This window comes from Coffea arabica, chromosome 7c, assembly GCF_036785885.1.
Source record: "Coffea arabica cultivar ET-39 chromosome 7c, Coffea Arabica ET-39 HiFi, whole genome shotgun sequence".
Classification (NCBI taxonomy): domain Eukaryota; kingdom Viridiplantae; phylum Streptophyta; class Magnoliopsida; order Gentianales; family Rubiaceae; genus Coffea; species Coffea arabica.
Window position 1 is genome coordinate 29,826,430 of NC_092322.1, and position 24,540 is coordinate 29,850,969.

The following is a 24,540-nucleotide window of genomic DNA, read 5'->3' on the forward strand; positions in this document are numbered from 1 at the left end:
CAGCCCAGAACACGTTTTCCAGTTTTCTGAAATTTTTGAAATCTCATGTTTTGCTCAACCAATTCAAATGATTTTTGGTAGAATCTTTCTACACACCATATACAACATATATATATATATATCAGTTTCACAACCATTTGAGCCCCAAAATATTGAAATATAAGTACGGTAAAAATAGGAGAGATTTGTCTAGCATTCCTGCGAAATTTTTCCTTCGATTCCTCTCTTCCTTTTCAAATCTTAACACTCATCTACACACTAACACTCACCACAAACACACTAACACACATATTATCATCATATCAGTCCTTACAACCAAGGTGGGAGTTCATAGAGCCCATTTCAACCAATCCAATCCAAGTAACAACAGCAATAATGAAGCTACAAGCTTCAAAGCCAAGAATAAAAGATTGGATGGTGTTGGATGATTACCTCCTAACCTTGAGAGAAACCAGAAAATTTTGCACCACTAAAGCTCCAAGAAACTGCAAGGATGATGCCTTTCTTCTAGATTAAGTGAATCTCCAAGTAATTTATGAGTTGGATGCAAAGTTTGAGATGAAATGGAGGAAGATTTGAAGTAAAAATAGAGTGAGCTCCTTCCATTCTTTTTCTTGCTGTTCAGCCGGCACTAATGGAGTAGGAGAAGGGCTTTTAATGTTATGTGAAGCTTCCGTGAGAAGCTTAAGGATTTTGGGAAAACTTTCTAACAAAAGTCAACTCGCAATAGTGCTCGCGCGCGCGCGTTTCGTACCCGTTTTCTCTCGAGTTTGTTTCACTTGTGCACTAAACTTCAATTGTAATTCCTTTAACACTGTAATTATTCACTTTTAGTAGTCTAGTATAAATTTTTTAAATCTCCATTTAACCGTTCCAGCTCGATATACGTGAATTTCCGATTCGCGTGCGATAAAGCTTAATTAGAACTCATTCGCCTCTAATTTCTCAATTAACTTTTCTTAGTCTATTATTGATCATTCTTAATTCTCCAAAATCATTATTACACTCTCGATTCAATTATTGCCTTGAAAAAGGTGAGCTCGTTATTCCTCACTAAACGAGCCTTCGAAAAATAAAATTTTCTAATAAAACGTTTTAAAAACATAAAGGAGGCGTTGTTCCATATAAATGGATTTAAAATAGTTGAAATAAATAATTCGGAGAAAATAAGTGAATAAATATTTAAATACGCCGTAAATAAGATAAAAATAAGAAAAATTTTCGGGTCCTCACACTAAGTTGGTGTTTCCAACATCATTTCGGTAATTTCCAGCTTTATTATTGTTCCAAAAGTCGAGTTTTCTCCTCGTTTTATATCAGAAATCATGTTTTCTTTGTGACACTAAGTACACTCATTAGTCGGCTACACTCAAGAGATTTGATAGTAGAGCTTGAATTCAAACATTCTGAGGGGATTTTACACCTATTCAAGGGAGGCAACCGAGATGCCATTTGAGAGCTTTGGTGAGGTTATTAGAGGAAAATTTGAGTGTAAACATGAGTGTTGAGTGCATACACATGAGGAAGTGAAGTGTGGACAAATTTTTGTTACTAACTTGATTTTGCAGGTTTCACTCTAAGATGTCTAATCAAGATTGGAGGAGATTAGATGAAGTTTTAGATGCCATGAGGGTAGAATTTGATCAGCTATTAGATGACATCTTTAGACCTCTTCATAGACGACTTGATCGAATAGAGAAGAGAGATGCCAAGAGAAGGGATTCGCTACAATCTATCTTTTCAAAGTCAACATATTCTAGAAGAAAGGAGGAGGTTCATTTGACCACTTCCTATCCTAAGCATGTAGTTAAAGAAGGATTTGATCGAGTATGGAAGTCTTATGTGAAGAAGCTAGTTGACTGCAATCCTCAAGGATCATCTAAGGACCTTACCGCACCATTGGTTAAGAAGGATACCATTGTTTTGCATCCAAGCTTTGATCATGAACCAGTTGTGTCTGAAATTTCATCTAAACTAGTTATTAGTCAAGATGTGACGCCCCCACTTCTCCCAAGGACGAACCCAAGGGTATCCACGGAACGCCTGCCCAGCTCTCGTCACGACTCGCTACAATCTATAATCCAAAACTAGAAATACTTCAAATATTTTCAATAAACATTGAAAGAACTCCCAAACACAATTAGTTAACCTTCAAACTTTATACGACTCAAAAGAATATGTACTACAGTCCTCTGCTATAATACAAATTAAAGTCTCCAAAAGAAAACAACTTAGTACTATTCATGAGCACTCTCGATATTGAACCCTGTTAAGGAAAACAAAAGCGTGGAATGAGCTAAATAGCCCAGTAAGATTCCAAAACCCTAAACAGTTCTAATAAATCAAGTAAATTGAGCATAACACATGTACGGTTCAAGATTTCACATTGGCACATTAAAATGACACATTTATCATTTTACAAAAATAAACACACATTAAAAGGATACGGTGTTCTCATGGAACTGCTTCGATCAGCTGCACCTTATAACCCCAATAATTGCCCCGGTTGTCTGGCCATCACCTTATTCCTCTAGTGGTAACACTCAAGTATTCCGAAACGGTGGTCCAGGGTTCCAACCTACCCAACCGATCTGTGACGGCCCCACCTTCCCTTAAGGCGAACCAAAGGGTTCGGCAGACCGCTTGCCCAACTTTCGCCAGGACTCACTCACGCACTCACTCATAGCTCAAGCAAAATAACGTGCATCCATAGAAAATGAATAACATATCCACTTCAACTTAATATATACATTGATGCTCAAATCCAGATACAAAGTTTCTACACACCAAAAAAAACTTCAAACTGTTTACATTTCGAGTACATTCAACCCTAGTCGGGTACTAGCGTGAGTACAAAAACAAAACTCAAAACAATTAGACTACGCTAGTCTGTACATGTCTCATGCCTCGCTTGTACCCCCTGTAAGGAAAACAAATGGCGTGGAATGAGCTAAAAGCCCAGTGAGGTTCCAAATAACAAATTGACCATTTTAAAAGTACGAATATCAACATAGCAAGTTAATGGGCATCAAAAGTTCATAAGAGTGAACAATAACACTTCAAGTAGTAAATTTCAAAGTGAGCGAGTGTAAAAGTTTTTCAGAAGAATCAATAATCCAATAAGCAATAAACATTCCAAGGTGTAAGGATACGGAAGGCTCTCAGGAGCCAAATTCCCAGTGCATCACCAAATCTTGATCAAGGAATAGTTGACACTCCGTCAACCTTCAAGTAAGTAACCAATCCAGTAGAGCACCACTTACACTACTCTCCGTCCACCATTCACACCCCCTACTGGGCCCAAAATCCTCAATAAACACGGGTGGTAATACTCGAGTATATCGATTAGTCGAGGAGATATCACTCCACTCGACAAAACAAGAGACCCAAGGTTCGTTGCCCAATCGACCAAGCCCTTGCCGGCTTGACTTGAGTAACTCGCCACAAGGTTTCTGGAATTCCAGGAAGTGCGCACCTCATAAACAAGTATATAAAATCAATTGCAACAATAAACAAGTATATATCATGTAAGGGCAAGTGCGATAAAGTACACTCTCGTCCTAACAATTCACGTATATAAGATGTAATCATATTGGTAACGTATCAAATACAAATATCAAGTTCACTTCGGTATTTGAAAACACTCACCAAAAGATATAGTGCCTTTACTGGTCACTTTCAGGTTGTACTCCGGGTTCGGAGTCCAAATCTGCGAGAAAACTCAGTTTGAGAACTTTGAAACATGACTAAGATTCGAAACTTAGACATTTCGTTCAATAAGAATCAAGAAATAGAAATTCACTTGGAGAATATTCGTAAAACACTCGCTCGCTTTTCAAACTATATAACTTTGTATCATTTATACTTGGAAATGCCATTTGAGTCGAAAGTACAAGGAAAACGTTTTCCTAATAGTCATGATTGTAATTCTCAAGGGTACAAGTTTGGCCAAATCCTCACTGATATACCTCGATAAAAGAAGATGCAAATATCCTAGATAGTTCAAGTAGTAATTGCTCTTAACCCTTACTCAAGTCGCAAGTATATTTCTCTAGTCCTCGAGCGGAAATTTGGGCAGCATGCCCTTTGTATTTTCCTATTTCCAGCCATTTTTGGCTTCATTATTTTCCTTAATCAAACCCAAGGTTACACACAACACCAATTCATTTCAATAGGCTCAAGACAATACAAGTACAAAATTAAGCTAACAACAAGTGCGGAAATAAGCTTTAGCAAAAGACAGATTTGATAGGGTTTTGCGTAACGGACACATCCGAAGCTACGCTTATTGGATTGGGATGCAACTTATACCGTTTCAAAGCTAAGATGAAGGCCTACAACTTTCATGAAGATCACTTAGTCAAATTTCCAGTGTAATCCAGTCAAATTCCCAATTCACAGAACCAAAATCCAACTAATCGGCTAATTAACCATACTACCTTTAAATGGCCATATCTCAGGCTACCAAAATCCGTTCAAGGCATTCTTAGAGGCATTAAAAATCTAAGACAGAGTACTAAAAATTTCATGTTTTGACAAATGGCTAAATCAGCACGGATCATAGTGGATAGACACGGTCAATTGGATGAACTGTCTAAAACGGATCACTGGATGCATCCCAGGGCAGTGAGGGTATTTTAGTCTTTTTACAGGTTACATTACTCTGATTGAGTTGACATTTTGTAGACACCTATAAAATATCATTTTCTACAACTTTTATGTTTTACACCAAGCCTAATTCGGCCTCTAACATCACGAACTGGAACCGGACAGAACAGGGCTACAATTTTCCAGAAATCTGAAATTTTCGGTTTCAAAGGAAACTTTCTTCATTTCTTGCTTCAATCACTACCAAAGCCCCTTATATAATCTTAGATATAACATATATTAACCATACATCAAGCATAGGCAGCAATCCTTCAAACCCTAACTCATATAACTAAAAAAAAAACACATACACTATCTACCCAAATCATGATAATAGCTATCATTCACCACAATTTTAAGGCGTTAAGCCAATTTAAACAAGATCAAGAGTAAGAAATGGGGAAATCAGTATCATTACCTTGCTAAAGTGACTACCAAGAGCAACCCTAGCTTTTCCTCTCAAAATTTCACCAACACACCACTAGCTAAACACTCAAGGAAGGTTTTAATCGGTTTAGTTTTTTGTTTCCTCACTTGGATGATTCAATTTCAAGATGAAATGGTGAAGCTCTCCCTTGGGTTTTTCTCTCTCTCTCTCTCTCGGCCAAACAACAGAGAAAATGAGGAAGAAAGGTAGCCCAAGGTGATAAGAAGGCAAGACAAGTTGTCTTGGTCAAGGCCCTTAGATGGCCGACAAGTGTCCTCACCAACCTCCACTCATTTTTTTGTTTATTTTCCTTGCCATGTTGGTCCACATTTTCGGTCAAAGCCAACTGGAATTGAGGAGATATTTTTCTCAAATATTAATGAGCTCATATGGTAAGAAAATGGTGGTCAAGTGGTGCGTTCAATCGGTAGTGCACGGTACCTGTCGGTTCGCAACGTTTTTCCTTAAATCACACGTACTAGGGTTTTTACTTCCTATTCACTAACTTTTTTTCATTGCTCCTAGTCACATATTATTTCTCACCTAAAATTCACTCTTGAGCACCATATTTGATCCTCGCTCCGTACCGGATAATTACACTACGGATACACGTGAAAACCCTAACTTGCTCCAACTTGAAAACGAAAAAATGAAATCCTACTTTCTAGGTTCATTTGCACTTATTGTGGAATGATTGGGTAGTAGGGATATAATAAAACCATAAGTTCCAAATAAAAGGGGATTTTTAAGAAAAACGTGAGGCTTTTACAATTCCATAAATCGAATTTAGGGTTTCGGTTAAAATGTGAGAAATTTGAGAAAACGGTCAGTCTGTGACGACCCCACCTCCCCCTAAGGCGTACCAGAGGGTTTGGCGGACCGCCTGCCCAGCTCTCGCCAGGACTCACTCACTAAAATCATGTGCACACACCCCAAGCACCATTAATAATATCCGCAATCCCAGCTTATAATTTACATTGATAGAAACCAAAGTACAAAGTCTTGATATACTTAAACTAGTTCAAAATATATACAATCCAAGTACAAATGTTCCATTCGAGGAATAGCGCGAGTACAAAACCAAAATTCAAAACACAGTCTAAAGTAACTAGACTACGCTAGCCTTTACATCTCTTATGTCTCGCTCGTACCCCCTGTAAGGAGAACAAATAACGTGGTATGAGCTAAAAGCCCAGTGAGGTTCCAAATAGCAAATTGACCATTATTTATAAATACAAGTTTTCGATTTAGCAAGGTAACGAGCATGAAGAGTTCATAAAAGTGAGCAATAACACTTCAAGTAGCAATCTCAAAATGAGCGAGTAAAAAAAAATTTTCATAAGAAACAATCATCCAATAAACAATAATCATTTCAAGCATAAGGATACGGATAGCTCTCAGGAGCCAACTTCCATTCATCATCAGGAGCTTGATCACGTAGTAGTTGACACTCCGTCAACTTTCAAGTAAAGAAACCGATCCAGTAGAACACCACTTAAACGACTCTCCGTCCACCGTTCAACCCCCAGCTGGGCCCAAAATCCTCAAGAACACGGGTGGTAATACTCGAGTATACCGATTAGTCGAGGAGATATCACTCCACTCGACAATACAAGAGACCCAGGGTTCGTTACCCAATCGACCAAGCCCTTGCCGGCTCGACTAGAGTAACTCGCCACAGGGTTTCTGGAATTCCAGGAAGTGCGCGCATCATAAACAAGTATATCAAGTCAATTGCAACAATAAACAAGTATATCACGTAAGGGCAAGTGCGATAAAGTACACTCTTGCCCTAACAATTCACGCATGTGGCATGTAATCATATTGGCACGTATCAAGTACAAGTATCAAGTTCAATTCAGTATTTGAAAGCACTCACCAAAAGATATAGTGCCTTTACTGGTCACTTTCAGGTTATATTCCGAGTTCGGAGTCCAAATCTGCGATAAAACTCAGTTTGAGAACTTTGAAACATGACTAGAGTTCGAAACTTAGACGTTTCGTTCAATAAAATCAAGAATTTGAAATTCACTCGGATAGTAGTCGTGAAACACTTGCTCACTTTTTTTAAACGGTAAAACTTTGTAACATTTATACTTGAAAATGCCATGCGAGTCGAAAGTACAAGAGAAACATATTCCAAATAGTCATTATTTCATTTCTCAAGGGTACAAGCTCGGCCAAGTCCTTCCTTATATACCTCGGAACAAGAATACTCAAGTACCCTAGATGGTTCAAGCAGTAATCACTCTTAACCCTTACTCAAGTTGCAAGTAGTTCTCTAGTTTTCGAGCGTAAATTTGGGCAGCATGCCCTTTGTGTTTACCTAATTTTCCAGCCTTTTAGGCTTCATTGTTTTTCTCAAACACAACCCAACATTATACATCTCAGCCATTCATGTCAAGAGCCGTTCCATAGGCTCACAATATCATAATAATAAGATTCACAACAGTAGCAAGTACAGAAGTTCAATGTGGCACAAAACAGATTTGACGTACAAATGCGGAAATAACATATCCGAGGCTACGCTTATCGGATTGAGGCGTAACCTATGCCGTTTCGAAGCTAAGACACAGAGCTACAATGTTCATGAAGGTCACTTAGTCCAGTTTCTAATGTAAATTGGTCAAATTCTCCAATTACCCAACCAGAAATCAATTCACCGGCTGTTTAAATGCAGAACACTGTAATGGACATAACTCAGTGTACACAAGTCCGAATCAGGTGTTCTTAGAGGTATTTTAAAGCTACTTCAGAGCACTACAACTTTCATGTTTTGGTCCAGAGCTAAATCAGAATGGATCCTGGTCAAAAATCGTGATAAACTGGACTGAACTGAAGAAACGGACTACTGGGAAATTCTTAAAGCAGTAGGGGTATTTTGGACTTTTCACGTTCTGCGTTGCTCCGATTGAGCTGAAATTTTGTAGGCACCTATAAAACACCATTCTATACAACTTTCCTTCTTTGACCAAAGGCCAATTCGGCCTCTAACATACAGATACAATTTCGGACAGAATGCTTGGGAAATTTTCCAGAAATCTGGAATTTTTAGCTCTAAGTGTAGTTTCCTCAAATTTCTGGTTCCAATCACCACTAAACAACCTTATATAACTTTAATTGCAACATTCATGCATCATACATCAACTTGAGTAGAAAATCAGGAACCCTAGTTCATCAAATAAATTGGGGAAAACTACTAAAACATGCTCATCATCCATAATCTCACCATAAAATCAAGTGACTAGGCTTAATATAACAAGATTAGAAGTAAAACTTGGAGAGATAAACTCTCTTACCTTGAATAAAAGTCACCAAGAGTAGCACAAGCTCTCCCCTTCAAGAATCACACCACAACTCACTAGCTAGTCACTCAAGAACAAGTTTAATCGGTTTATTTTGTTTGATTTCTCCCTAAGTTGTTGGATTGAAGATGAAATGAAGGAGTTTTTTTTTTTCTTCTTGTTGTTCCTCCCCTCTCTCTCTCTCGGTTCTTATGCAGAAATATGGAGGAAGATGAGGCTTGGTTTGTCTTATATGGAAGTAAGAGGTTAAGGGTAATTGTGTCCACAATTTTTGGCCAACACTTGGCCTATTCTTGTCCACAAAATTTTTCTCTTTCTTTCCTTGTATTTGAGCCACAATTTCGGTCAAGCTATAATCATGAAGGGGAAGATATTTTGTTCAAGTTCAATAAATTTGTTTGGTAAGCAAAAATGGTGGTCAAGCGGTGCGTTCAATCGGTAATGCGCGGGACCCGCCGGTTCGCGCCGTTTTTCTTAAAAACACCCGTACTAGAGTTTTTACTTTCCATTCACTAACCTTACCTCATTGCTACTACTCACATATTATTTCTCACTTAAAAGTCACTTTTAATCATCAAATTGATCCTTGGCCAGTACCGAAAATTCATTCGGCGAAAAAATCACAAAACCCTAATTTTGCTCAAATCTTGAAACCGAAGTGTAAAACCTTATTTTCTAGGTTTATTTACTCTTATAGTTGAACAATTGGATAGTAGAGCTTTAATAAATAATAATTTTCAAATAAAAGGAAATTTTTAAGAAGACGTGAGGAATTTTCCAATTCCAGTAATTAAAATTAGGGTTTCAATTAAAATATGAGAGATTTAGGAAAACCGGTTAGTCACAAGTAAACTAGGGTTTTTGGCTACCATATTAGGGTTTCTAGTCTTTTTTTTTTAAAACAAAATTAGGTTTTAAATCAAACCCAAAGAAATACACTTTAATATTTTCTTCACAAACAACCTCCTAATATTCGGGATGTTACACAGTCACAAGTGAAACTAGGGTTTTGATTAGACTTTTAGGGTTTCTAGTCTTGTAAAACAAAACAAGGTTTTAAATCAAACCCAAAGAAATAACTTTAGTATCTTCTTTAAAACAAAATAATGTTTTAAAATAAAATAAACCAAAGAAACCGTAATATCCTCTTTGAGGCTAAACAAAGATAATCCTAAAAGTTGGGGCATCACACGAGCCCAGTCCTGGCTCGAGCAAGTTAGTAATCAAGGGCTGGACCCACTTCAGCTAAGAGAGCTTACAACATGCGCAAGTAATCAAATAAACCGGTAAACGGTAGAAATTCATCATTTCAGTAGGTCGAGTGAGATCAAGTGCACACTCGCTTTAAAACGGTGGAAAATTTCATAGAAGCAATTATAAATAGCACTTAACACTTAAACATATAAGGAACACTCACCGAAATAAAAAGTGTAAAAGAAGAGCGAGGCAAGATCAAACGAGTTCCTCGGGATCCTCTTGATCACTTGAGACATGTACAATTACAATTCACCTAGGTATTCAGCCAAGGTCTAATAGTATTCCTGCTACTCTCACTTAAGAGATAACGCGTTCAAATCGAATACAGATATCACTTAATAACTTAATCCACAATGGTAGCATTTGAAAATACCCAAGAATACATTGATCCAAGTCAAGTCATGTCCAAGATTCTCCAAGTTGAAGATTAAATAGATCTCTAAGTTTTGGCATGAAAATCGAGGAAGATGGATATTTTTACTTGGAAGCTTGGCCAAAGCATTCTGGGCATTACTAATTAAGTTCACAAGAAACCTTTCAAATCATTCTTTTAAAATACTTGTATAATTTTCAACTCTAGTACAATTATCAAGGCCATAAGAATAGGGGTTGAAGTCCCTAATTTAAGTACGAAGAGAAGTACCATTAACCAAGAGAGTTATATGACCAAGTAATTGCATCAAGAGAGGTTTAACCTTCAGAGACCAAGATTTGAAATGAAAGTTCAAAGTTCCAAAAAGACCTTGTATTAAACCATGAAATCAAACTTAAAACAATCCAACAATCACAAAGGAAGGTGGAAAGTTCTTAAAGGAGTAATTTGGTTGAAACAGAAATTTTCTAGTTTAGAGTGACATTACTTTGAAAAATTGTATCTCGAGTTTCGTAAGTCCAAAAATGAAAAACTTGATATCATTGGAAACTAAATCCAGAGTACTAAAAGTTCTCAGAACACACTTTTCCATGATTCCAACCAGAAAGCATTCATAATTCAGCTCAAAGTTTCAGTTCCAAGAAGACAGGTTTGAACCAGTCTTGGTTATTCAGCAAACTTTGGAAATTCGGCATAATTCATAGAAAGTGAATCAGCCTTTGAAATTCATAAAAAAGTATGAGTTTTAAAAAGGTTTCAAACACAAGAAATGAAACTAAATTCGGAGTTTCGAGTATCGAGATACATCAGCTCAAAGTTGGTCGCGTTTTGCAAACTGTTCAGTCATTTTCCAGATTTGAAAAGCTATCTTTGAAGTATCATTTAGCCATTGAAATGGCATTGAAAATACACTAAATTTGGTACACTAAATCTTCCATATGTGGACTATATCTCTACCAAATTTCATGCAAAAACTCACGAGGGAAGATAGTTAACAAAATAGTCAAAGTTTGGGAAAATTTAAAAGCAAATCTGCCATCCGTGGTTCTCTTTCCTTTTTGAACGTTTTGTCCCACACAATCAACCTCAATCAGCTCAAATGTTTGAAACTAAGGTTCCATAAACATCCAATGAACAATTTAGGGGTAATTGACATTAAACTTTTCGAAACAAAACATTCCAAAACAAGTTTGACCATTCGGCCAGCAAGAGGGAAGAAACTTTCCAGTTTCCAGTTTTGCTACAATTTAAAATCAGTCCATATGTCACTCTATACAAACTCAAATAAAGAATGGTTGGTGGAGTTGGAAACTAGGTTCCAAAAGCTACATTTCATCAGAAGAAATCATTCCCAAAATCAGTTGACAAGTAGTTCAAATTCAAGCCACAAGTTACAGCTTCTCATTTCCATTTGAATGAACAGGCTGAACAGAACAGCCGACTTTATCAGCTCACTACAGTTCACACAAAATGATCTAGATAGTGATTTTTATACCATTTTAAAGCTAATAATGTCTAGTTTGAAATGCCACAAACAGAACTCGATTTCGACTTTTGTACAAAGAGTTATGTTCAATCAAAGATACACTGTTCAGGCCTTTGGATGACCATTTCCAGATTTCTTGCAGTTTCGAAAATTCAAGTTTTGCTCAACCAAATCAAATGGTTTTTGGACAACACTTTGTACACACAATATACCACATATAAACATCAATTTCACAGCAAAATAAGTACCAAAAATTCGAAATGAAAACAGAGCAACAATGGACAGAATTTCGGCCATCTTGCCTCTCACAGTTTTCTCTCTTTCTTTTTCCTCTTCTAGTTCATCTAGTAAAACTCATCACAAACACACTAACACACACATAAACATCATGGCAGCCTTCATTTAACCTAGGTGGGAGTTCATAGAGCCCACTTCAACCAACCAAATCCAAGCAACAACAACAACAACAAGAAGGAAGCTACAAGCTTCAAAACCAAGAAATGAAACAAGAAAGTAAAAGCTTTGGTGGAGATGTTTATACCTTCAAAACTCAAGAAGAGACCCTAGATGAAACCAGAAATTTTTAGCCAAAACTCTCCAAGAAAAGTCCTCAAGATGATGTCTTTCTGCAAGATAAAACTAATCTCCAAAGTGTTTAGGAGTTGGGTGAAGATTTAGAAGTGAAATGGTGCAAAATAGATCAAGGTTTTATGGAGCTTTCTTCTCTTCTTGTTTTGTCTTGAGGGCTGGCCGAAATTTGGAGTGAGAGATGAGGGAGTTTGGTGGTTTGACTCTTGTAAAACTTGCGGAGAAAGAATGGAATAGTAACCACAAGTGTTGGGCAAAAGTCAACTCTTAATAGTGCCCAAAGGGGGTTTTGTACTACCACTTTCTCTCGGGTTTGATACGCTCATGCACTAATCCTCTAAGGTACTTCCTATAATATGGTAATTATTCACCCTTAGTAGTCTAGTATTAATTCCTCAAATCTCCAATTAGTCGTACCGGCACGACTTTCGGGAAAGTATTGACGTGCGCGCGGTAAAAGCTTAATTTGAACTCACTCATATCTAATCCCTCAATTAACTTTTCTTAGTTTACTATTGATCATTCTTAATTCTCCAAAATTAATGCACTCTCGAATCGAATTTTATCTCGAAAAACGTGTACTCAATATTTCTCGCTAAACGAGCAGTAGAAAATTAAATTTGCTAACGAAACGTTTTAAAATTATAAAAGGGATATTTTTGCATACAAATGGACTAAAAACGGGTGGAATAAATTATTTGGGGTAAACGGGTGAATAAATAATTAAATAAACCAATAAAATAAAATAAAAATAAGAAATAATTCGGGTCCTCACACAAGAGCTAGTTGGAGAGACATTGTGTGAGACGCAAAATGAGATTGTGAGGTATGAGGTAAGATTCGAGGAGAGCATGAAAGAAAAAGAGAGTGAACTAGAGCTAGAATTGAGTGAGAGTGAGTCAATCATTGCAAAATTAGAGAGCCCACTTGAGATTGAGAGATTTGTTATACAAGATGAAGAAAAAAAGAGTGGTTAGGAATAGTCAAAAATGAGGAGAAAAACTTGTTTTCTACTAACACACTTCATGCCTCTTTGCCTAATGTTTTTGTTGAATTAACGCAGGTTCAAAGGCAAGTGGTGATCGATGCTGCCCAAGGTATAAATGGATTGAGCTCCTGGCGAAAGAAATATGAGTTAGAACTTGCATATTGGTTCATGATCAAGTTGAGTAGAAGACATGTTTCTTGGCTTGCTTTAATCAAGACATTCTTTGATGTGATCTATTGTAAGTAGTGCTTCGATTTGAGAACAAATCACCTTCAAGAGGAGGGAATTGATGTGAGCACAACGTCTAAAGTGTCAAGTAACTTACTCATTAAAGGGGCAGCTCAAAGTTGTTTGGAAGGAAGAGATTAAGGATGGAATTTTCCAATTGAATCATTATTTGTTTCCAGTTGATGATTAATTTTGTTTCTAGTTATCGCCGAAGATAGTTTAGTCCAAAGTTAATCATCATTTGGACCGAATTAGTAGTTAATAAAATGGTACAACTCTTAAAATGGAACTGTTCCTATAGTTAGGGTTATGGGCCGGGTTTTAAGATCCATTGGTTGTATTAGGGAATTATAGTGTAAGACACATAAAAACATCGTTTCTTTCTTGAATAACTAGATTATGAGGATACGAAAATTTGAGAACATCATTCTTGAAAGATTTCTCTCTTTGGCTCTACGAGTTTCCACTGAACATCTAGAATCGTCTACTGTTCATATTTGGCTTATCAATCAAGAATTCCATCCTTGATTGTAGTGTCTTCTAACAAATTCCTAGGGTTCACTAGTTTGTTTGATTGTGGATCAAGAAGGTTCACAATCAAGGGGATTAGAGTGGTCTGGAGTAGGAAAATCCATCCAATTCAAACCTATGAATATCACCATCGATCCGCGCTTCATCTTCGCGATTCTCGTCATCAACGGGATTCATATCACGAACTCAAGTTCAACTCTGCTCTGTAGCAAAATGATAGATTTGGCAGCTATATCTTCATGTGAACATGCAATTGATGATGACTCCAAGGGTGAAGGAAAACTACTCGAATCCGCAAACTGATTGAGACTAAAGAAGCCATGGATTACGGCTGACTTCGGATCCTCATATGTGATTGGAACAAGCATAAAATCTGGTTGCATTCCATTAAACAAGGTTGGAAGTTCATGGACAACTTTGACATCTACAAAAACAAAATAAATCTCAGCCTGATTCGAACTAGAGATGGCATATATGAGCAATGGTACATCATTAACTAAGTGATACGAAGGTTGAGAACAAGAGTTAAATGTAAAAACTCTCTTTGACACTTCATTTTCCTTCTATCAACCACTTTAACTAGTTTAGTCATTGATGGTTCTTCACATTCTCCTTCAAAATCTTCAAGATGAACTTGAATTAACTCTCCATTAGTGTGTACAAATTTGAATTGGAATTGTTCCATGAATTGACACCAAAGAGATTTCACTCCAAGAAGACAAACTCCATGGAAGCTCCTAAGGTATACAAGTGACTTCGTAATGGAACATGCCATGATCAACTCTACTTGACTTTGCTTGATCTGCACAAAAGAAGAAATACCAAATGATACAAAACCCGCCAACCTTGTGATGACACCCATAACAAATCAAGCTCAAGGATCTAGATTCGATATCAAAGTTTGACATGGACAAACGAAAATATAGTGGAAGACCTCAACCAGTTGTTCACGCGGACAACGAACCTTGGTATAGGTAGTAGACGCCACAATCAAGCACGGTCCTTGATTGATAAGTCGAATTGAACTCTTAGATCTTCACTCGAAGACATTCAAAATAGCCACAAGAAGCCAAGAGAATTGCTCACAAATTTTTATTGATAATAATCTGATTTTTTTAACAAAAGAACGCAAGCCTTTTTATAGGCAACTACTAATAAGAAACCTAACCCAATTTGGAAACTAGAACTAGACTTAACCCTCGGCCAACTAATAACAAATGTAATTGTGGTTTTGAATCAAGCTAATGGAACTAACTACTTAACCAATTAACTATGAATCATAGTCCATCTCGACAAGAGATCATGGACATGATTTCTATTGCACAACGACTACCAAACACATGAAGAATTTCAAGTAAACTAATGTGTGCAAAGCTGGTCCATGTTGCTCCATTTGCTTAGTAAACTCTAAGGATCTAAAACATCATCAACCTTGATCAAATTAACTAGTTCTACATTGTCCAAGCCTTCAATTGTCTTAGGAACACCAACTTTCTCTTGAATAGCTTTAATGAACACTTGCAATGCTTCATTCAACCTTTTAGCTGATACACGTGTCATCGGATCCAATGGAACCTTCACTTGCTCGACTTGCAATGTTGGACCATCAACCTCATCACCAAATAAAACACATTTTAGTTTGTTAGAAAACAAAACTCTTACACCCTCAACTTTTGTAAACTTGGCCAATTTTCCCTCTTTACCTTTCACTAAGGCCGAATTATTTCTGCCTTTTTCCACTCTATCCTTCTAAGCCCTTTGCTCACTCATCTCACTTGAGTTTTCATTTTCTTTTTCTGGCTCAATCTCACACAATTCCTTCTCAAATAGCTCATGACAACTAACTTGTGTAGATGCAACTTCAAGGTTTTGAAGTGCATGTTCCTTGTTAGCATTCATAGATGCTACTTCAATCATTGGTGGACTAGAAGGAATATTTTCTTTATTACCATCAGTTGACACTTGATTAAGTTGCTCGAAGTATGAATTCATCAGTTGTCTCATTTCTTCCTTCATAGAATCAACCAATTCTTTAGTCCGACTTTGGAAATCATCCTTTGGTTCATGAGGCATCGACTTAACCCGAGAATTCTTAGGCTCCATGACTCGATTGTCACAACAGTCCTTAGACGAATCTCATTTGCTCGATGATGACTTCAGCTTAGATGCTTGATGGAAACTTCTTTGCTTCTCCTCATATTGATCACAAGTACGCTTATATCTTTCATATATACATAAAGCACGGTATAGATCCATCTCTCCCTAAAGTGAATGAAACTCATGTTGTGAACTAGACTGCGTGGAACTAGAGTACTTGGAAATAGTTCACTTGGAACCCTCCTCTTGAGAGGCTCGTCCTCCAAGAATCTTTGATTATATGAGCAAGATATAACTCCACCAGGCATGATTATGTGCCCTACAAAATTGGTTAGTAAAAGAAAGAATTTCCTCACAACACACAAGTTCATGTGTATGCGCCCGTCCCTCGTGTATCGCTCAAATTTACACACTCTAATAATCTTACCACTCTTTCAAGTCGTTGATCACAATCCTTGAGACAATATGAATTGCTCACAATTGATCAAGATGGCTCAACTGTGATGGCTCCGCCTCCCCCTAGGGTGAATCCAAAGGTTTGGCGGACCGCCTACCCCGGTCTCGCCAGGATTTACACGCTTACTCGAACCGAATCAAGATTTTCAAGCCCAACAATTTCTTAAAACCAAGAAAGTGCTTGAATAACAATAGCCACAATCCTTAAACAATAACGTAAACTATTACAATCACAATATTTCAAATACAAATGAAATTACACTTCCAAATGTCCAAAAGTCGTTGAGGAATTACACTAGCTCTACACAAAAGCTCGCTAGTCTAGCACCTCCAATTCTTCACTTCAAATTCCTGTTAAGGAATAACAAACTAAAAGGGATGAGCGGATGCTCAGTGAGACCAAAAAAGCAAGCAAGTAAAGCAAGTGCCATAATTCAACACGAGTAGTACATGTATAGAATAACAACAATATTTTCACATAAAGCCACAACAGAACTAAAACACGTTCATTAAGAGGATATAAGAGCTCTCAGGACTTAATCCACAAGCTTGCCATTCCATGATCTTGGATATCATTTTCTTTTGTTAACACTTCGCCAACCACACAAGTAACAAGTCCATACAATTCATTTGACACGAATCTCCATCCACCGTGGTTTTGGTAATACTCGAGAATACCCACGCAAGAACAAGTATGGTCAATGAGGCAACTCTCCAATCAACTTAATCAAGATGAAGTTACTGAGATGGGAATGAGAGGCATCTTCCACTTGGATTGAGTGTGGTACATGTTGCCGCTCAGTACTAGGGTCGATGAGATAACTCTCCAATCGACTTAATCAAGATAAAAGTACTGACACGGGAATGAGAGACACCTCCCACTCAGATTGAGTGTGGTACATGCTACTGCTCAACACTTACAAGTTAAGCACAAGCATAAGAATAAGTCAATCAAGTACGAGATCATTCAAGAAGGGGAGGACGAGTGTGATAAAGTACACCATCATCTCATCAAGTTCAATATTCAAACATATAACACGTGGTATCATTCAAATCAAGATATCAAAAAACATGCACTCACCAATAGTCAAGTAAGCAAGACAAGGGAAAGCTTTCACGAGTTCTCCTCGGTGTTTCTCTCGAATTCGCCTTGAATACTTGAGACAGATCCAATCAACGATTACCTATAATCGTTCAACCAAGGCCAAAAAATTTTCCCTTAACCCTTCACTCAAGCATGCTCAATTTCTTATCAAATTAAGATAGAAACTCTCTTCACTTAACTACTAAGATCACACTCAAGGGAAGATTCAAAAGTGCTCCATTTGTAAGTCTAAGACATGGCAAGAGTTTTCGATTCAAAAGTTAGCCAAACCACTCAAGAGTTTAACAAAACACACGTGGGAGGGAAAGCCACTTTCACTTCCTTAACTCGTAATCTTTTGTCCAAGTTTTGATATATAAATAAGCATTTTGACAAGTAGATATTTTACGTATTTTTATTGTGCTTTATTAGTTAGTTTTGGTGTGTTTTTATCTAGTTTTATAGATAATTAACTAGGGTTTTGGTCAAGATATCTATTTTGTGATTTAATTGGTAAAAATTGCATTTCTATGGATTTTAACGGAAAGAACTTCCTGTTTTTGTAGGTTTAAGGACTCAATTATCAGTTGGAGTGAATTGAGAAAAAAATTGGATGATAATTGATGATTTGAGTGGTTTAAAGAAGACATGAAGTGCAAAACTTTAATTGAGGGAATGCAAGTGAAGATAGTTTCGACACATCTTCGTATTTTGATTGTATCTTGAGCGACAATGATCGGATAGAGATGATCTTGATACCATTTTGAAGCTAAGAGATATATCTACATTTGGTATGAAGACATCAAAGTCCAATTCAGCCGTTTTCCAGGACAAAAAGTCTAAACACAGAAGCTTATCAGTATGGTCGACAGGTGAAACACAGAATTGACCAGTCTATGGTATTTCGACCATATCTCCATCCGCCGATCTCCAAATTAGATGATTCTTGAAACATTGGAATGCTAATTCAAAGGCTAGAACTTTGATGTTTTGCACAACAACCAGTTCGGCAGCTATCATAGAGAAATTGCAGTTGAAGCGAGGTCAAAAGTGAATACGCGTATGGTAGCCAAAATTCTGCAATTTGCTCAGCAATTTTTCTTATGTTCACACTAATTTCCAGCTATATTTAGTAAGAGGATTCGGCCACACATGCTTCTGATACATTAAAGAGGGAAATATGGCTTATTTCCAAGTCAAAAACTAACAAAAAGGAAATTTGGAGAATCAAAGGGTGAAAAAATTAGACCGGTGGAGAGGAGCTTTTGAGCAGTTTTTATGCAGAGAAACATGGGGAGGTCTGGGTAGAGATTCGGAGAGCATTTTCTGGTAGAACACATTCTCTCTAGCTTGTAAAATTTTGCAGAAACACTTGGAGACTTCATCTTGTAATCATTTGGTGCAAGACAAGGCAGAATTTTGGGGACTTCACCATTAACTTGGCTAAGCTTTTCTTTATCCTTCTTGTACTTGTAACTCATGATGTTTTCCATTAATGAAGTTATGAGTTTAAGTGTGATATCATTCATGAGTAGCTAAATTTCTATATCTAGGGTGTAGCTGAAACTTATGGCCAAGTGATATGAATTGAATGTGATTTACACTTGTTGCATCTTGTATTAACTTGTCTTCTTATGCATGTTGATTACTTGTTGTTGTTTGATCACCAATAGTAGGTTTATAGTTGCTATTACTCAATGAGAATTGGTAATAATAACGGAATAACATGAGTAGAGCTTGAGTTGTAGGTTCATGAGAATAGAAATACATTCAAGTGGATTAATTTTGCATCTCATGCTTGAACAAGAGCAAATTTAGATTTAATCAAGAGATTAGAGAAATCTAGACTGTTCTAAGCCTTATTATCATGAGAATGAATTTTTGGCAATTTTGAAAATGAATCCCTAGTTAAACAAGAGTAGTAACAAGTGTTAAATTCATTCATTTGGATCTTTTGTGCCATAAGTAGAATCTACATCCCTAGATTCAAGTCTTTAGTGAATTTTCTCCATTTGTAACTTGCATTGATCTAATCAGATTGTAGGAAGTAGCATTTACAATATTTCTACTCCAATTTATTTTTAGTCTAAATAATAGAGTAAATAAAGACCTAGTACTTGTTTAACTTGCTCCTCGTGGAATCGACCCGATATTTGCCCAAAACTACTAATTTGACCTGTATACTTGCAGAAAAACGGGTATAAAATCGGAATTAAACTTGCACTTATATTAAAAATCCGTCAAGTTTTTCGCACCATTGCCGGGGAGCAGCAATTTTAAGGCCTAATAATCTTTATTAATTTAGACAGCTTTATTTTTATTAGTTAAATTGTTTATAGTTAATTTTGCATTTTAATCAGTTTTTGACAGTTGAAGCTGCATAATCTTTCTTATTTCTGTTTGTAGTGTATACACCGGACATCTCGGGAAGTTGCACCTTTCGATCCAGAAATTGAGAGAACACTACATAGACAAAAGGACGCATACACCACAGCAAGAGGAACAAGAGATTTGGCAACTGATAGAGGAAATCTTAATAGAGCTACCATTTGAAGAAGAGATGGCAGAAAACAAAGCAAATAGGCGAGCTCTACGAGATTTTGCTTTACTGAGGACACAAGGATCTCAAACAAGCATAGCAAGGCCTATGGTAAACACTAACAATTTTGAGATTAAACCATCACTTATCCAAATGATTCAACAATCTCAATTTGGAGGTAATGTAGTAGAAGATCCTAATTCACATTTAGCTACATTTTTGGAGATATGTGATACAATTAAAATGAACGGTGTTAGTGATGATGCTATAAGGCTAAGGTTGTTCCCAATTTCATTAAGAGATAAGGCTAAAATTATGGCTACACTCTCATGTTCCTAATACTTTTACTACATGGGATGATTTATCAAAAGCATTCTTGAATAAGTATTTTCCACCGGATAAGACTGCTAAACTAAGAATGGATATTACTAGTTTTAACCAATTAGAAGGTGAATCATTATACGAAGCATGGGAAAGATTTAGAGATTTACTACGAAAATGCCCACATCATGGACTGCCCGATTGGTTAATCGTACAAACCTTCTATAATGGTTTATCTTTTTCTACTAAAACTATGATTGATGCAGCTGCAGGTGGAGTTTTAATGGGTAAATCACCCCAAGAAACTCAGAATTTGATAGAAGAAATGGCCGCAAATAACTACCAATGGGCCAATAAGAGAGGTAATACGAGACGTCACGCAGGTATGATAGAAATGAACACTCTCAATATGCTGAGTGCTCAAATGAATAATGTGATGAAGTTACTAAGTAGACAAGATGGGGTTGGTCCAAATTCATCTAATGCACATGTAGCTTGTTGCTATATATGTGGAGATGAATATGATGCTAATGAATGTGTTGATTTTGAGCAGGTACAATTTGTCAACAATTACAATCGTAATGCTCAAAATAACCCCTACTCGAACACTTGTAATTTGGGGTGGAGAAATCATCCAAATTTCGGATGAAAAGACCAAAGCAATCAACCAAGGCCAGCCAATCCACCAGGATTCCAACCAAGGCAACCACAAGCTAAAACTAAACCAACTTGGGAGATTGCGGTGGAAAAACTCGCTAAAGTTACTTTGGACAGATTTGAACGAGTAGAAGGAAGATTGGACCAACTTACTACAATGTATAGGAATGTAGAGGTCCAAATTGGTCAAATTGCTAGTTCTTTGAATAATCGAAATCATGGAGAATTACCTAACCAAATAGAGGTTAATCCTAAGGAACATGTTAAAGCCATTACTCTTCGTAGTGGTAGACAGTTGGAGGACCCTCCAGTGGTGGAAGTTGCAAAAAATGAGGCAGAAAAATAAGAAGAAAAATAGATGAACCAAGAGGAGATTATGGAGGAAAATAGTCGAGAGAAACCAAGAGAAAATCAACCATCATCTTTTGCTACCATTCCAATACCTCCTGCAGTTCCATTTCCACAAAGATTCAAACAGAATAAGTTTGATAAGGATTTTGAAAAATTTGTCAAAATTTTCAAACAATTGCACATTAACATTCCTTTTTGCCGATGCTATTTTGCAGATTCCTTCATATGCGAAATTTCTCAAGGAAATCATGACTCGAAAGAGAAAGTTGGAAGTCTGCGAAATAATAGCATTAACAGAGGAGTGTAGTGCCATCATACAAAATAAGCTACCACCGAAATTGAAGGATCCGAGGAGTTTTTCTATACCTTGCACCATAAATAACATTGAATTTTCTAAAGCATTGTGTGATCTTGGTGCCAGTGTATCATTAATTCCTTTAACGGTAGCTAGACAATTAGATTTGCATGAGGTTAAACACACTAATATTACTTTGCAACTAGCGGATAAGTCTATTAGATATCCATTGGAAGTGTTAGAGAATGTATTGATCAAAGTTCAAAAATTTATCATTTCAGTGGATTTTGTGGTTTTAGATATGGAAGAAGATATATCTATGCCAATTATTTTAGGTAGACCATTTCTAACTACTGCACGTACTATTATTGATGTTAAAAATGGTAAGCTGAAGTTTCAAGTAGGTGAAGAAGAGATAGAATTTAATTTGAATAAAATGAAAAAATACCCTTGTTTTACCGATCATGCTTATTCTATTGGCACAATGGATAAACTAACCCAAGATTGAACCAAGTCAATTTTGACTTCGATCCTCTTGAGTATTGTATAATGAGTTTAGGTAGCAAGAAGGTAATTGTGAAGAGATTGAAGAATTGGCCAAGTATTTGAATTTTCAAGCACCCTATAAAAGGAATAATGGCTATGAAAGATTTGACTAAGGTAAAGGGCTTTCACCATCTTCAGAAATTGGACCTCCAAAATTAGAGCTCAAACCACTTCCAACTCATCTAAGGTATGAATTTCTGTGACAACCCCACTTTCCCCTAAGGAGTACCAAGGGGTTAGCGGACTGCCTGCCCAGCTCTTGCCAGGACTAACTAGACAGTTAAATACGATCTAAAACGTTCCGAAAGAAAATAGCGCGCTCAAATTATTCAAAATTTCAAAATAGCAAAACGGAAATTAAAACCGCCAATGAATAGTGGGTGCTATGTCATATAACTCGGGAAAACATTTCCAAACCAGATAGGATACATGAATGGGGTAAACAGTGTTATACACATTCCTTTATAATTTACAAAATAAAAGGAAGATAATTAGATCAAAATACATTAAGGTTTTTCCAACTATCAAGGAGCTTTACAAAATATATTAAAACTAACTCAACTCGTACATCAAAACATCATAGTCTTCAAAAGTGGTTCCCTGTAAGGAAAACCAAATTTAATGGAGTGAGCTTTCTGTGAGAACCCGTAAATTTCATTATTTCTAGGCCTTATTTTATTTATTTGCACACCTTTTATGCATTTTCTTTATTAGAAAAATTTTCTAGATAATTTTAATGAGTAAATATAGTTTTTAGATGATTTTTCTAGTATCGGTTAGTTTCTGAGAAATTAAGAGCGTATACCAGACGTGGGACCCGCTAGTGCGGAAAGTTCGGAAAAATTCGGCCAGTTAGGTTAAGTATTGGATACCGGGTTTATTTTAGCAGATGTTAAGAAATAACTAGAGGCTACTAAATGGATTGGTGTGAGAGGACAAAAGGATAACCATGTATTAATTATAGTGACAAGTGTCACTTGGAGAATTATTCTTACTTTTTGACTACTATTCATTACTTTACCAATTAAATAAAAAACAATTGCCCAAAAATCATCCAAAATTGCAAGCTCTTGGCCGCCCATCTTTCAAGAGAAAAGAAGAAAATCCTCTTCACTTTCTTCCTTCTAATCTTGCTCAATCTTTCATTCCAACCGGTTAATCTTCAAATTACTCCATAAAACCTCTTAGTTTAGTGGTGTTAAGGTTGGTTGTGAAGTGGTTTGGAAGACCAAGGTGCTAAATTGGGTATTTTCTTGGGTTTGCAAGGTATGTGACCAAGGAACTTTCCCTTTGATCCTATTAATGCTCAATTGGCACCTTATGTGAGTTAAAGAGATAATTTTAGGTGTTATTTTGTGACTTTTGGGTGAAATTGGTGAATTTTCCTATTTATTCATGAATTTTTCTATTTTCATATGTTTAATATTGTTGGACCATGGATGATGGTCTAGTATGGGTTAGAATGAAGCTTTGGTATGATAATTGTAATGATTAGTGAAAAATTTCTGGTTTGAAGCAAAAAAATTCCAGATTAGGGTTTCTATTAGGCCTGTTCTGCCTGGTACTATTCGACTAGGTTAGAGGCTGAATTAGAGTTGAGTTAAAACAGAAAAGTTGTAGAGAATGATGCTTTATAGTTGCCTGCAAAAGTTCAGCTCAATCGGAGCAAGGTAGCCTGTGAAAATACCGAAACACCCCTGCTGCCCTGTTTATGTCCGAACCTGCCAATCCGCTTCTGTAATTGGTTAGTTTGACCAGGAATGCTACTGATTTGGTTGTTGATATCTTCTTAAGAAATATATCCTAGTCTCTTAGCTTCCGGATGGCTTTGGAATCACTTGAATTGGACTTTGGTAGCCTGAATTACAGTTATTTAACCAGAATGCGGTTTGTTAATCTGTTTATGCGGTTTTGGTTTGGTACATTGAACTTTTGACTTAGTTTCACTACAAACTAGACTGAGTGGCCTTCTTCAACATTGTAGCCTTTTCTGTTAGCTTCGAAACGGTGTATATTTTACATCCATCCAATAGTCGTAGTGCCGGTTGTGTCCAATACGCTTAATGACATCAAAACTGTTTTTGGGTTTTAGAGCTTAACTTTCATTTCTGGACTTTCCCTAGTTTACTTTAGTACTTATACGTTCTAATGGAGCCTTATTTTTGATAGTATGTGGAATTGGTTTATGACTTGTAATCGAGTCTTGTTGTGCTTGTTTGAATATTTTAGGGCATGATAGTGATTAAAGACGCTCTTTGGGCGGAAGTTTATGAAATTTCACTTGCGTGCTTTGTGAGTGTACTACTCACTTGCCTGTTACTGTGTGGCTTTGTTATATTTGAACTTGATGCCTTGAATGCTTAT

The 24,540-nt window shown here is 36.7% G+C and overlaps 1 long non-coding RNA gene and 1 other non-coding gene across 2 annotated transcripts; both read right to left on the reverse strand.

The window, feature by feature from the left end:
* Positions 1-6,020: 6,020 nt before the first annotated feature.
* On the reverse strand, positions 6,021-8,568 carry LOC140010775 (uncharacterized). Its single transcript, XR_011817916.1, has 3 exons — positions 8,374-8,568; positions 6,954-7,014; positions 6,021-6,228 (listed from the first exon to the last, which is right to left on the reverse strand). It is a non-coding gene; the product is annotated as an uncharacterized lncRNA (long non-coding RNA).
* Positions 8,569-20,415: 11,847 nt separating this feature from the next.
* Positions 20,416-20,522, reverse strand: LOC113700242 (small nucleolar RNA R71). Its single transcript, XR_003450586.1, has one exon. It is a non-coding gene; the product is annotated as a small nucleolar RNA R71 (small nucleolar RNA).
* Positions 20,523-24,540: the final 4,018 nt, after the last annotated feature.